The sequence below is a fragment of the Herpailurus yagouaroundi genome, unplaced genomic scaffold (assembly GCF_014898765.1).
Source record: "Herpailurus yagouaroundi ecotype Mexico unplaced genomic scaffold, PumYag 192, whole genome shotgun sequence".
NCBI lineage: Eukaryota > Metazoa > Chordata > Mammalia > Carnivora > Felidae > Herpailurus > Herpailurus yagouaroundi.
The window spans coordinates 25,802,237-25,814,258 of record NW_024412423.1 but is presented as its reverse complement, the minus strand read 5'-3'; the positions used below and the strand labels follow the sequence as shown (position 1 = coordinate 25,814,258).

The following is a 12,022-nucleotide window of genomic DNA, read 5'->3' as shown; positions in this document are numbered from 1 at the left end:
TTACAAGTTTACCAACCCCTGCCCTAGAACAGCAGTGTATAATAAAACTTTCCACACAGGTGGAAATGTTCTCTGAGCTGTCCAATACGGCAGTCACTAAATACTGAGATGGAAAAACAGATTCAATTTTTGTCAGTTGAAATAGCCTCATGTATTGTACTGCAGAGCTCTAGAAAATAAGAGCTTAGTTTAAGCCTTGGACTTTTGATTTAGTATTCTTCTCTAATGTTCTCATATTTCCTATAATTTTTTAGAACTTGTAAATTTTTCCACCTGTAAAGAAAACCTTACTTTTTAGAAGATTTTTCTCTGTGTAAATTAAGCTCTATACCCAACATGGGGCTTAAACTCATGACCCTGAGATCAAGAGTTACATGCCCTACCTAGTGAACCAGCCAGGTGCCCCAAGAAAACCTCACTTTGTATTTTTCCTTTACTCTCACACTACTACCACTCTCTCAACATTTTTGACACCGGATGTGTGTGGATTTTCTCCCACACCAAGCAAATTTGTGTCACCAGCTGGGTGTCGTACATTTTAGCCCAATTCTGACTCTCCATATACCTCGAGTATCATCAGATCCCTCAGGTTAAGAGCACAGTCCAATAAGACTGTTCCTCCCTCACTTCAGATGCCAATCGTTAAGTCCAGGTTGTTACCTGTACTTCTGACCAATATAAATCACAGATTCCCCAAATCCCCTCCTCAGGTTTGATAAATTTGCAAAAGCTCTCAGAACTCAGGAAAACGGTTTCCTTACAATTAACCAATTTATTTTAAAAGGATATGGTAGGGGTGCTGGAGTGGCTCAGTCGGTTAAGCGTCTGACTTCAGCTCAGGTCATGATCTCGCAGTTCATGAGTTCAAGCCCCGCGCTGAGCTCTCTGCTGTCCATGCAGAGCCCTCTTTGGATCATCTGTCCTTCCCCGGCTTGCACTCTCTTTCTCTAAAATAAATAAATATTTAAAAATATATTTAGGGGCGCCTGGGTGGCGCAGTCGGTTAAGCATCCGACTTCAGCCAGGTCACGATCTCGCGGTCCGTGAGTTCTAGCCCCGCGTCGGGCTCTGGGCTGATGGCTCAGAGCCTGGAGCCTGTTTCCGATTCTGTGTCTCCCTCTCTCTCTGCCCCTCCCCCATTCATGCTCTGTCTCTCTCTGTCCCCAAAATAAATAAACGTTGAAGAAAAAAATTAAAAAAAAAAAAAAAGAAAAAAAATATATATATTTAAAAAAAATTTTTAAAAGGATATGGGAAAGGATATAAACATCCAGATGGGACATGAATAGGGCAAGGCTATGTGGAAAGGGTTGCTGAGCTTCCATACCCTCTCTGGATGTGCTACTCTCCCAGCACCTCCCCTCCATGTGTTCACCAACATGAAAGTTCTCTAAACCCAATACTACTGGGATTTTTATGGAGGCTTCATCATGTGGGAATAATCAATTATTTCCATTTCCAGCCCCTTTCCCCTTTCTGAAGAATGGAAGTGGGGTTGAAAATTCCAAGTTTCTAACCAGTGCTTGGTCTTTCTAGTTACCACCTCATTAGAACAAGACATTTAAATCACCCAGGAAGTTCTTAGATTTAAGAGCTCAGTCAGGCATCAACATGAAAAACCAAATATTAGAACAAAAGATGCTCCTAGTGTTCTTACCACTTAGGGAATTTCAAGAGTTTTAGCAGCTCTGTGCCAAGAATGGGAGCAGAGGCCAATATATATATTTTCTATTATTTCACACCACCCATCTGAGGCTGAAAGTTAATTAGAACCTACATGACAAAGGACTGTATATATTACCTATCCTGGTGTCACACAGGGCTGTCAGACATCTGAGATTCTGATGGAGGCAGATTTCTCACTCAGATAAAGGCATCTAGGATTCAAAGAGGAAAGGAATGATAAAGTATCCTTAAGACAGGGTCCTTTCCTCAAAGAAAAAAAAAATTGTTTGCACCCAGACTAGGACCAACTCCACAGGAGGAGTTACTCCACTCTCAGAGGTGCAAAACACTGCCCAAGAGTATCAGCCACAACACCAAAACAGTGCTTGAAGCCAGACCTCAAGAAGGTCAGCGTTTGCTCTTCCAACAGTGTAACACCATCCAAGGCATCATGCTGGCCTGGATAGCTGACAACCGCTGGATGATTCCTGAAACAGCTTTCTTTGTTTCAGATACCCAGGCACCCCAAGTAGAAGTTATGGATACAGGTATCCCAATGAATTCAACGTTGACTGCAAAACAGAAGCCTGGAAGCACTGATAGCAGACCTTGCTGCCAAGCCTTTTAGACAAATAGGAAACAGGAACCCCTTTCCCATGCTTTTAGTCATTTTGTCCACATTCAAGGAGTTCCTGCTATGTGCCAGGTGCCATGATTGGGATCTAGCTGCGAACAGGCAAGATATGCCATCCTTCCTATCCTGGGCTTTATAATCTGCTGTACATTCCTCAGATGGAACGATACAGATCATCTCAAAGATCCTATACACCTTCAGACTAGAACCACCAAAATCCCACTTAGCCTTTCACTGCTAAGAGGCCGAATTTGTCAGGGGCAAATACAGGTGATTTTGCCTCCCAGTTGTTTCCTAACGGATACCAACTAGCAAATAGGCCTGCCACATAGGCAGTAGTCAGTGTTGGAATTAATAGAGACATTTACCTGAGAACGCCATACAGACCGTCCACATGCCGTGAATTTACTCTCTTCCGTAAGGCCAAGGATGCCCTACTTTCAAGTCATCCTAAAAAGAAAAAGATTTCACTGTTGAACACTAAACAGTGTTAACTAAAACAGCAGCTCCTAAAACCTCTTTTCTGTAGAAATGGAAGCAGTGCTGCCTGCCGTTTACGATTTACCCTATTTTCAATACCTCCAGAATTATTTTATTTCCTATTGTCTTTTTCTTGCCTATAATTACCATTAAAGCTAACCATTCCCCCAAACCCTCTAGGTATCACTAGTATTCTTAAAACCCCATATGTTAAAGGCTGTTCACAATGAACATCTGAGGTATTCACACAAGGAACTCAACATTTAACTAAGAGAACTCTTTTTAGGGAAAGCCAATTGTTGGAACAAAACTAGTTTTTATAAATAACTCCCCTACCTCCCAACATCCTCAGGAGTTCCTTCTATGGAAACTAGGATGTCACTTTTCACAGAAGTAGCAACTAAGTCAGCCCTATTGGACAATCTCCAGCACCACCATGAGTGCTGTGTGTTTGCCTAGAACTGAAAAGCATCTCTTCTCAGAGAATTAGCAATCCAAAACAAAATCACTACAAAAGGGACTCGTTATTTTTACTGCCCCGAAGGGGCAACAACTCTGTGGGAAACCAACACAAATATACTGTCAGCCTAAAGCAGAAATTAGTACGGTTATAGCTATGTAGAGCCTCTCAATCAATTGGTATTTTTATATTTTATTAAAGAGCTAGAGAAGAATGCCTAGAATTTTAAAGCAAATTCACGTAACATTTCCTTAATAAAGCATCCCTATAGATCACTGCAGCTATAGAACTCCCTTCAGAGAGACTAGCTTTGTATGGTGGAGTGGGGGACATGCACTTTAATTTCAGTGAAAATTGCAAAAATCCCATGCACTTTTTCCCTGTATAAGCCTGATTCAGAGCACTTGGTAGGCACTCAAAAAATAAAAAGTTGCCCCCTCCCTATACTTCTACATCCCTTCATGGCTTGATTACCTTTGTTCTGTTTCCAGCAAGTTCAACTAGACAAACCTGTTGAACCAGAACCACTCAGAAAGATTTGGATTTTTAGGTTTCTCCCTGCCAAGTCATGCCCTTACAGATTTCACCTTAATGAATGAACAATTATGCTGGCATCCTGGTATAGTTAACAACAGAGTTGGAATGAACCAGGCCCAGAATGCCAACCAGCTATCACAGCTGCTATTCTCCCAGCAGCGTAACACTTGCCTAGGTACACAGCAACCTAGGCAGCTGCCTACAGCTGGGGCCAAAGGCAGGCTAATGAAATTGCACTCACCTGGGGCTGCATCTATCCAAAGCCCATGGCTGGCCCCTCTGCAATCCAAGTACTCCGGGTTAGGCAGCTAACAGTAGTGAACACTTGTGTAAAGTTCAAGACCTCTACCCTCAAAACCCCATAACTTATTTCAGAGCCAGAGAAATAGACAATAAAACAAAAAGCTTTCCCTTGGTTAGCTTTATTTTCACATGTTTTTTACCTATTTACCACAGCAGTTCAACAGGAGCATTTTTTTAAAAGATTTTTTTAAGTTTTATTTCTTTGAGAGAGACAACACAAATTGGGGAGGGGCAAAAATAATCCCAAGCAGGCTCCACACTGTCTGCCCGGAGCCCAGTGCAGGGCTGAACTCATGAACCGTGAGATCATGACCTGAGCAGAAACCAAGAGTTAGATTCTTAGCTGACTGAGCCACCCAGGTGACCCTAGAAAAGATTTAAGTTTTATATAATCTGCACCTAACGGGGGGTGGGGTGGGGCTCAAATTTACAACCCTGAGATCAAGAACTGTATGCTCTTACAACCGAGCCAGCCAGGAACCCCTCAACAGGAGCATATTAATGGTCTAGTCAACAAGTATAAGCTATCACCTAACAACTATGTAACAGTGAACAAACAAGTGGGGTGCATGGGTGGCTCGGTTGGTTAAGCATCTGACTTCTCCTCAGGTCATGATCTCACAACTGTGAGTTTAAGCCCCGGCACGCGTCTGTGCTGACAGCTCAGAGCCTGGACCCTGCTTCAGATTCTGTGTCTCCCTCTCTCTCAAAAATAAACATTAAAAAATTTAAAAAAACGAAACAGTGAACAAGTAACCTCTCTATACCTCTCAGTCTCCTCATCTGTCAAATAGGAATGTTATCAATGGTACCCTGTACAAAAGATGGTTGTTAGGCTTAAGAAGCTTATATAAGCCTATATAATATGTTTTAGAGTGTGTGGTCAATAAATACTTGCTGTTATAAAAAGCTACATTCCAGACAAGGATATGATAAATAGGGGGAGTAAAAGGGGAAATGTTACCTTGGTAGAGCAATGGGCAGTGCAAATCAGAAAGGCTAGTTAAAACTAGATTGGAGAAAACGTGGTTAGGAGACCTTTTGAAGCACAATAAAAGCGGTACTCCAGAAAAATAACAAGATGCAGTAATGGGTATGAAAGGAAACGGAGACATGCTGCCATTCCTACCAACGACCTCAACTGTTGTTGAAAGCAGTAACTCAAGTGTTTGCAAGAATGTTAGTAAACATTCCTACCCATTCACAATTATAATTTACCTTATTTACATAATAAGAGTAGGGTATCTAAGACCATATGTTTTTCCAGCCATCCTTTAATTTCACTTTTAACCACCCCCAAACAATTGGGAGAAAAGGTAAAATAGGCTCATTGTCCAGGTCTAAAAACTAATCTAAACACAGCCTGCCCCTTTTAGGGGACTGGGTTGCAGGACTTGACCGAGCTCCACCCGGACACGTGCTCATCACAAATCTTCCCAAGCTCCGGGCTCTGGCGCCAGGGAAGCGAGGATCTCGGAGACCAGCTGTAGGAGACTCTCCAGGGACAAGAGGGCTGGCAGAAAACAAGGGGCGACTCTAGGGCTACCATCTCCCAGCGACTCTTCAAGATGCCCTCCAAACACGGGGTTATGATGGAACGAACCCCAATTTCGTCCTGTGCCTGGGAAGAAGCCTCCCCACAGCTGCCTCTCGCCCCAAACTAGTAAACGTCCAAGGCTTCTGCCCACTTGGCCTTTACTTACCCGCACGTGTCTAGAGCTCGGCCCACGTACTGCCGCCAGAGCAGAGGCCGCAGGGGAAAGGACAGCACCAACCCGAGGGGAGCCCCGCCTCGGGGCTGACGCTAAGCAGGCCCTCAGTGGGCGGGGCCCGGAAGCCCCGCCCAGGAAAGGCCGAGTTAGAATAATGCGGGAGCGGTGGCCGAGGTGAGCATACTCTTTACAGAAGCTAGAGCCCCAGTGTAGAAAGTGTAGGAATCCTAACGAGGACTGTATTTGACTACCATCCCGTTTGTTATTTACGTATGGAAGGGGGCGCTGGGTTTGGACGTGCTAAAGACAAAACCTGGAGTGTCCCGGGGAGGCCGTGCTTCCTGCCTGCCCACACCGAGTGCCGGTTCACCGTACAAGTGTGGCACCTTTCGGTTTCTGCAAGTGCAGCGTAAGCTTTTTTCATCTCCCACGCAGATCTTTTTTCCGGCTTTCTCTAGTAGGGTCGTCCCTCGGCTGATGGCTTGCCCATCAGGTCGCCTTGTTTTTCGGTTCTTTTCAGGAGATTTTCGGGTAGATTATGCCTGGCACTCCTATAGCCTAACCCTGTGGGACAGCATCTCTGGTGCCCTGAAGTAGAATCCTTCGCTGACTTGCAGTATTTAAAGAATACTCGCTTCCTCTGCCGGAGTTACTTGGCACCGTGGCACAATCAGCCCAAGAAGCTACATTTTCAAGGTGGACAGATTGCCGGTTACCAGCATTTCTTTTGAACACTAAAACTTCCTCTCCTCATTAGCTGGAGTCAATACTATTATGTCCTGCCGAACGGTGGGGAAAGCTGGAGTCCCTCCCTTTCTTTGCCCCCACGGCATCCTACCAGGCCTGCTCATCTACTGCATCTGACACCTTTGCCAGGCAAACCCCTAGGAATCAGCCACTGCCCCTGGCATCTGCCAACATGTTTTCTTATCTTCTCCCAGCGATCATAATGGGAAAAAAATGTGTTTCCTATGCACCCCAATCCTCACAGACCTCTGCTGAGAAAGGCTAGAGTGAGTGCTAAATTGATTGCAGCTAGAGACACTAGACTCTAAGGCCAGAGAGAGACTGGATAAGTGGCAAGCCCAAATCCTCGAGTTTGATGGAGTTGGACATAGGCTCTGGTTGGAAAAAGACTTACATAAATACAATAATTTTAAAAAAGGCACATGGGGCGCCTGGGTGGCGCAGTCGGTTGAGCGTCCGACTTCAGCCAGGTCACGATCTCGCGGTCCGTGAGTTCGAGCCCCGCGTCGGGCTCTGGGCTGATGGCTCAGAGCCTGGAGCCTGTTTCCGATTCTGTGCCTCCCTCTCTCTCTGCCCCTCCCCCGTTCATGCTCTGTCTCTGTGTCCCCAAAATAAATAAAAAACGTTGAAAAAAAAAAAGGCACATGAACACTGTTGAGCGGTAGGCAGGAGCTCTGCTTTGTTAAATAGGAATGTAGCTGAAGACTGCTGCCATAATCAGTGCCCGCATCCGGCGGTCACAATGTATTCATAAAGGATGGTTATGAGAGCTATAAAACCCTGCAGATTGGGTGGGTAATTGTCCTGTGAAGCTCTGCTAAAGGAGAAATTGCATTGGCATCTCATATATTTTGCTTTCTTTTCTTCCAAACACATGAAATGGAGAAGGAGACCTACCCTGAGGATTCATGAAAAGGAAAGATGAGGTTTGTGTGAATATATGCATGCGTCTGTGCTTTCAGAGAAGAGACAGGAAGTGATTCAGGCTATACAGATACAGGACCTAAGGAGAGAGAGGGACCCAATGACCTGGTGACTACTGGACACAGATTAGTCAGGTAAGAGGCAGGATTTGTGTGGAAAGAAGGCCAGCCATCATGGATAAGGCTGAGTGGTGGGTCATGTTGTTATGTCACTGAAAATATAGTCAGCTTTGTTAGATATAGGGCTTTCAGTGTGATAAGGAGGAAAACCTAGATTATGGTTTCTGCATTTCTTAGTTAAAAAAATCCTTCGTAGTCAACCTTCTTAACCTCCATTCTTTAAAATTCTGAATTTGTTTTGGTGAGTTGATTTATGTGGTCCTTTACCTGTAATAGCAACTACTTTTCTACTTTCTTATCCTTGCAAAGACAAAATTGTTAGAAATAATAACAAAAAAGAAAAAGGGAAATTTCTAGAAAAAAAATGCAGCCAGATGAAAGGCAAAAAAGGATTAGGGTAGGTCCATTAGCTCCGAGTTTGACCTCATAATAATCAGAAGGTTGGCCTTAAGGGACACTAGGTCTCTAAATTTCTTGTGTGACTTTACCTTTCTCCTCCATCTATTCTTTCCTTGCTTCCCTTCTTGAAGGCTTTTGCCCCTGAGGTTGATCCATTCCTCTCCTCCCTGGACAAGAATCACAGGTAAAGAAATGTTTAATCGTTTACTCAGTCAGTCAGCCAATCAGCATTTACTGAACATCTGCCATTTGCCAGTTCCTGTTCAGGTGCTGCAGATAAAGTCAGAGCACTAGAGATCACTGCCTGCCCAAAGCTTACAATCTAGTGGGGAAAAGAGACAGTGGTATAGGTATCCTTTGGCAAATGTCAGAAGACAGCTAACCCAGCCCGGGGAGTCACAGAGAGTACTAAAGATGGCAGTGTTCCCTCTGGATGTCCCTAAGAGCTTACAGGAGAAGAGGGATCCCTCTTCCATCCCTGGACTCTACTCCTCTTGCTGTTTCTCTGTAATAGCTATCTAGATCAGAGTGGATCCCTGCAGTTGTCCTTGTTATTTCTCAAAAGCATAGTTGGATTGGCAAGGATATAGAGAAATTGGAATCATCATACGCTGCTGGTGGGAATGTAAAATGGTGCAGCTGCTCTGAAAAACTGTCTGGCAGTTCCTCAAATGATTGAACATAGAGTTAGTTTATGATTCACCAATTCTACTCTTAGAGGTATATACCCAAGAAAATGAAAATGTGTGTCCATACAAAAACAAATTTTTGTAGCAGCATTATTCATAGGGGCTAAAACACAACTCAAATGTCTAACTGACAAATGGATAAGCAAAATGTGGAGTATATAGCGGAATATTATTTGGTCAAAAAAAGGAATGAAGTACTAATTCATGCTACAACATGAGTGAACCTTGAAAATGTTACATTAAGTTAAAGACGTCGAACTACATATTGTTTGATTCCATTCATATGAAACTCCAGAACAGGAAAATCTGTAGAGACAGAAAATAAATAAAGGGGAGGAGGGTTGGGGTACCTGGTGGCTCAATAGGTTGAACATCTGACTCTTGATTTCAGCTCAGGTCATGATCTCATGGTTTGTGAGGTGGTACTCAGAATGCAGAGCCTGCTTGGGATTCTCTCTACCCCTCCCTCTGCTCCTCCCCTGCTAATGTGCGCACTCATGCGCGCACGCGCATGCTCCCCCCCTCTCTCTCTCTCTCTCTCTCTCAAATAAACATTAAAAAACATTAAACATTAAAAAATAAACATTAAAATAAACATTAAAAAAAAGAGGAGGGGGTGATAGCTAAAGATTATAGGTTTCTTTTTGAGGTGGTGAAATATTCTCAAAGTGTGATGGTTACACTTATCTGTGAGTGTAATAAGAAACCATTAATTCTATAGTTGAAATGGGTGACTTGTATGATGTATGACATATACCAATAAAGCTATTAAAACTACAACGAAAAAGCATACTTGGGGAGCTGAAAGACATGCATTCTGATTAAAATTGTGGTCTGCATGGTCATTTACAATTTTAAGGACTAGAAAAAACTTTTTATTCTGGGTCCTGTGGCCCCTCAGAGCTCCTTCCTTAGTATACAGAGAAAGTTAATGCATCCGGGTGGGCAGTCTGAACAGATTCAGAGGAGTAGACTATGCATTCCTGTCCTACTTCCTAACTTCACTCCCTCATAATGATTTGGTTGAACATTTATGGTATGCCTACTGTGTACAAGATTTATGGACATGAAAAAGACAGTTTCTTTATTCCCTCCAATGGCTAAAATTAAATCATTAATATAATGCTCTCTATATAAACAAATAAAGCTCTTTAGAAGATAGGCAGTGTGACACAAAGAATCGTTGCAAGGCCATCTTGGGATTCTGGACTCCTTCTGTAGCATGTAGGGAAACATCACAATGACATCAGCTAGAGCAAGACCAATTCTCAGTCCTTCTTGATGTTGAGCAAGTTCCAAGACTTGACTCCCTCCTCACATGCCTCCAATCACCTCTTCATTTGGTTTCTAGACTCAGTCTATTTCCATACCCTTCATTTTCTCACCAACTCCACCCCCATGATGTCCAAATTGGCCCTCTGATGCTGAAACCATTTGCCAGAAATTCATTAAGCTGAACACATGGGAAATTACAGAGGAGATTTCACTTGTCACTTAGGCTCAAATATAGAAAGTAATTTTAAAAGGACAGTGGCAAGAGGCTATTTTTATCTTGCTTGTTTGTGCTGAGTTTTCTTATCTTGCTGTCTCTCACCCTCTTCCTAGCTACCTCTTTTCTCCTTCTTTAAATTGAATGTTGGCCTTTTAAATGTTTGTCTCACATTCTCTTACCTTGTTTTATGGAGTCTTCGCTTTCTGTCATCATTCATTCAGTCAACACATACTGAGTATCTACCAAGTAGCAGGCCACGTGGTAGGCACTAGGGAGGGATAGTATGATGAATAAGATAGACATGATCCTTACCATTATGGAGATTACAATCTGTGAAGCAGGTGGACATCAGGTAGAGTGAGTACAGATTTGGTCGCAGCAAAGACTTGAGAGTTACTTGTGCTTTAAAAAAAAATTTTTTTTTAATGTTTATTTTTAGAGAGAGAGAGGCAGACTGCAAGTGGGGGAGGGGCAGAGAGAGAGAGAGAGAGGGAGAGACAGAATTAGAAGCAGGCTCCAGGCTCTGAGCTGTCAGCACAGAACCCTAAGCGGGTCTCCAGGGACCATGAGATCATGACCTGAGCCTAAGTAGGATGCTTAACTGACTGAGCCACCCAGGTGCCCCTGCACTTTTCTGATGTTAAGTGTACCCTGCATGTTTGTAGGGCTAGGGGATAAACCTAATATTCACAAGGAATGCAAAGCAACCAAAGACCCAGGTTTCTGTGTGATCTAGTCAAGCCCCTTGGGTAGAGAGAACATGGATTTGGGAGTGAGATGTCGATGAGATTCTGGCTCCACCACCTACCTGTCAGCTGTTTGACTTTAAGTGACCTCTGGACTTCAGTACCTTCACCTATAAAATGGGAATTAGAGTCTCTACATTTTAGGTTGTTGTGAAGATGAAACGAGATGTCATATATAAGGGACCAGGCAGGTGCTCAACCTATGTCACTTCCTTTCTCATGACTCCCTAGCCCACTACGAATCACACAAGAAAAAAAAAAAAAAAAAAAAGAGGGGCACCTGGTGGCTCATTCAGTTATAAGTGTCTGACTCTTGATTTCGGTTCAGGTCATGATCTCACGGTTTGTGAGTTTGAGCCTCACATCACGCGGAGCCTGCGTAGGATTCTCTGTCTCCCTCTCTCTCTGCCCCTCCCCTGCTCACTCTATCTCTCTCTCTGTCAAAATAAAGAAATAAACATTAAGAAAAAAAAAAAAAAAAAGAGCCCAGTTTCTGAGTTGGTGGGAAATGAAGTTCCTCGAATAGTATTCACCAATCATATGCCCAAAGATATGGGTTATAACTATACTGGTTATACTGTAAATTGTTCTATACATGCAACTTATGACAGTCAAATCACTCCCTCCTTCCGGGGTAAGGCAAAGGCAATAAAAAATGAAGTTACAGGGAAAAGACTGAAATGAGGTATAACAAAGGACTTCCTAGCCATGAGGGCTGAAAGTGTGAGTGGATGCCAGAGGGCGCTGCAGAATCTCCTTTTCTATTAGTGTCTGGACTGGGCTAGGGTAGGCCTACTTGGAGGTCAAGAATAAACCTGCCCGCCTCTTCCTCTCCCACTCAGCCTAGGGAATCTTTGCGGGAGGAATTGCAGTTCCTCTTCCTTTTGAAGTCAGGCGTGCTCTGGGGAGATGGATGCTGCCAAGAAAGCTTATTGCTTGTGAGGAAAGGAAAAATGGCAGCTGCCATTTCAGGCACTTAGTGAGTACACTAAATCGAGAAGCTGCTGTTTTGGTTTACCTGGTTCCTCCTCTCTGATAAAGAAGAAATCGCTTCAGAGGTTCCTTGGAGCCAAAAAGGAAGCCCGAGCTCCACCTGTGGAAATTGGCAGAAGCAA

The 12,022-nt window shown here is 43.5% G+C and overlaps 1 long non-coding RNA gene and 1 other non-coding gene across 2 annotated transcripts; both read right to left on the bottom strand.

Moving 5' to 3' along the window:
* Positions 1 to 896: 896 nt before the first annotated feature.
* Positions 897 to 5,906, bottom strand: LOC121010782 (uncharacterized). The gene is made up of 4 exons (XR_005781365.1): positions 5,783 to 5,906; positions 2,668 to 2,749; positions 1,802 to 1,877; positions 897 to 947 (listed from the first exon to the last, which is right to left on the bottom strand). It is a non-coding gene; the product is annotated as an uncharacterized LOC121010782 (long non-coding RNA).
* On the bottom strand, positions 1,948 to 2,147 carry LOC121010910 (small nucleolar RNA SNORA74). Its single transcript, XR_005781424.1, has one exon. It is a non-coding gene; the product is annotated as a small nucleolar RNA SNORA74 (small nucleolar RNA).
* Positions 5,907 to 12,022: the final 6,116 nt, after the last annotated feature.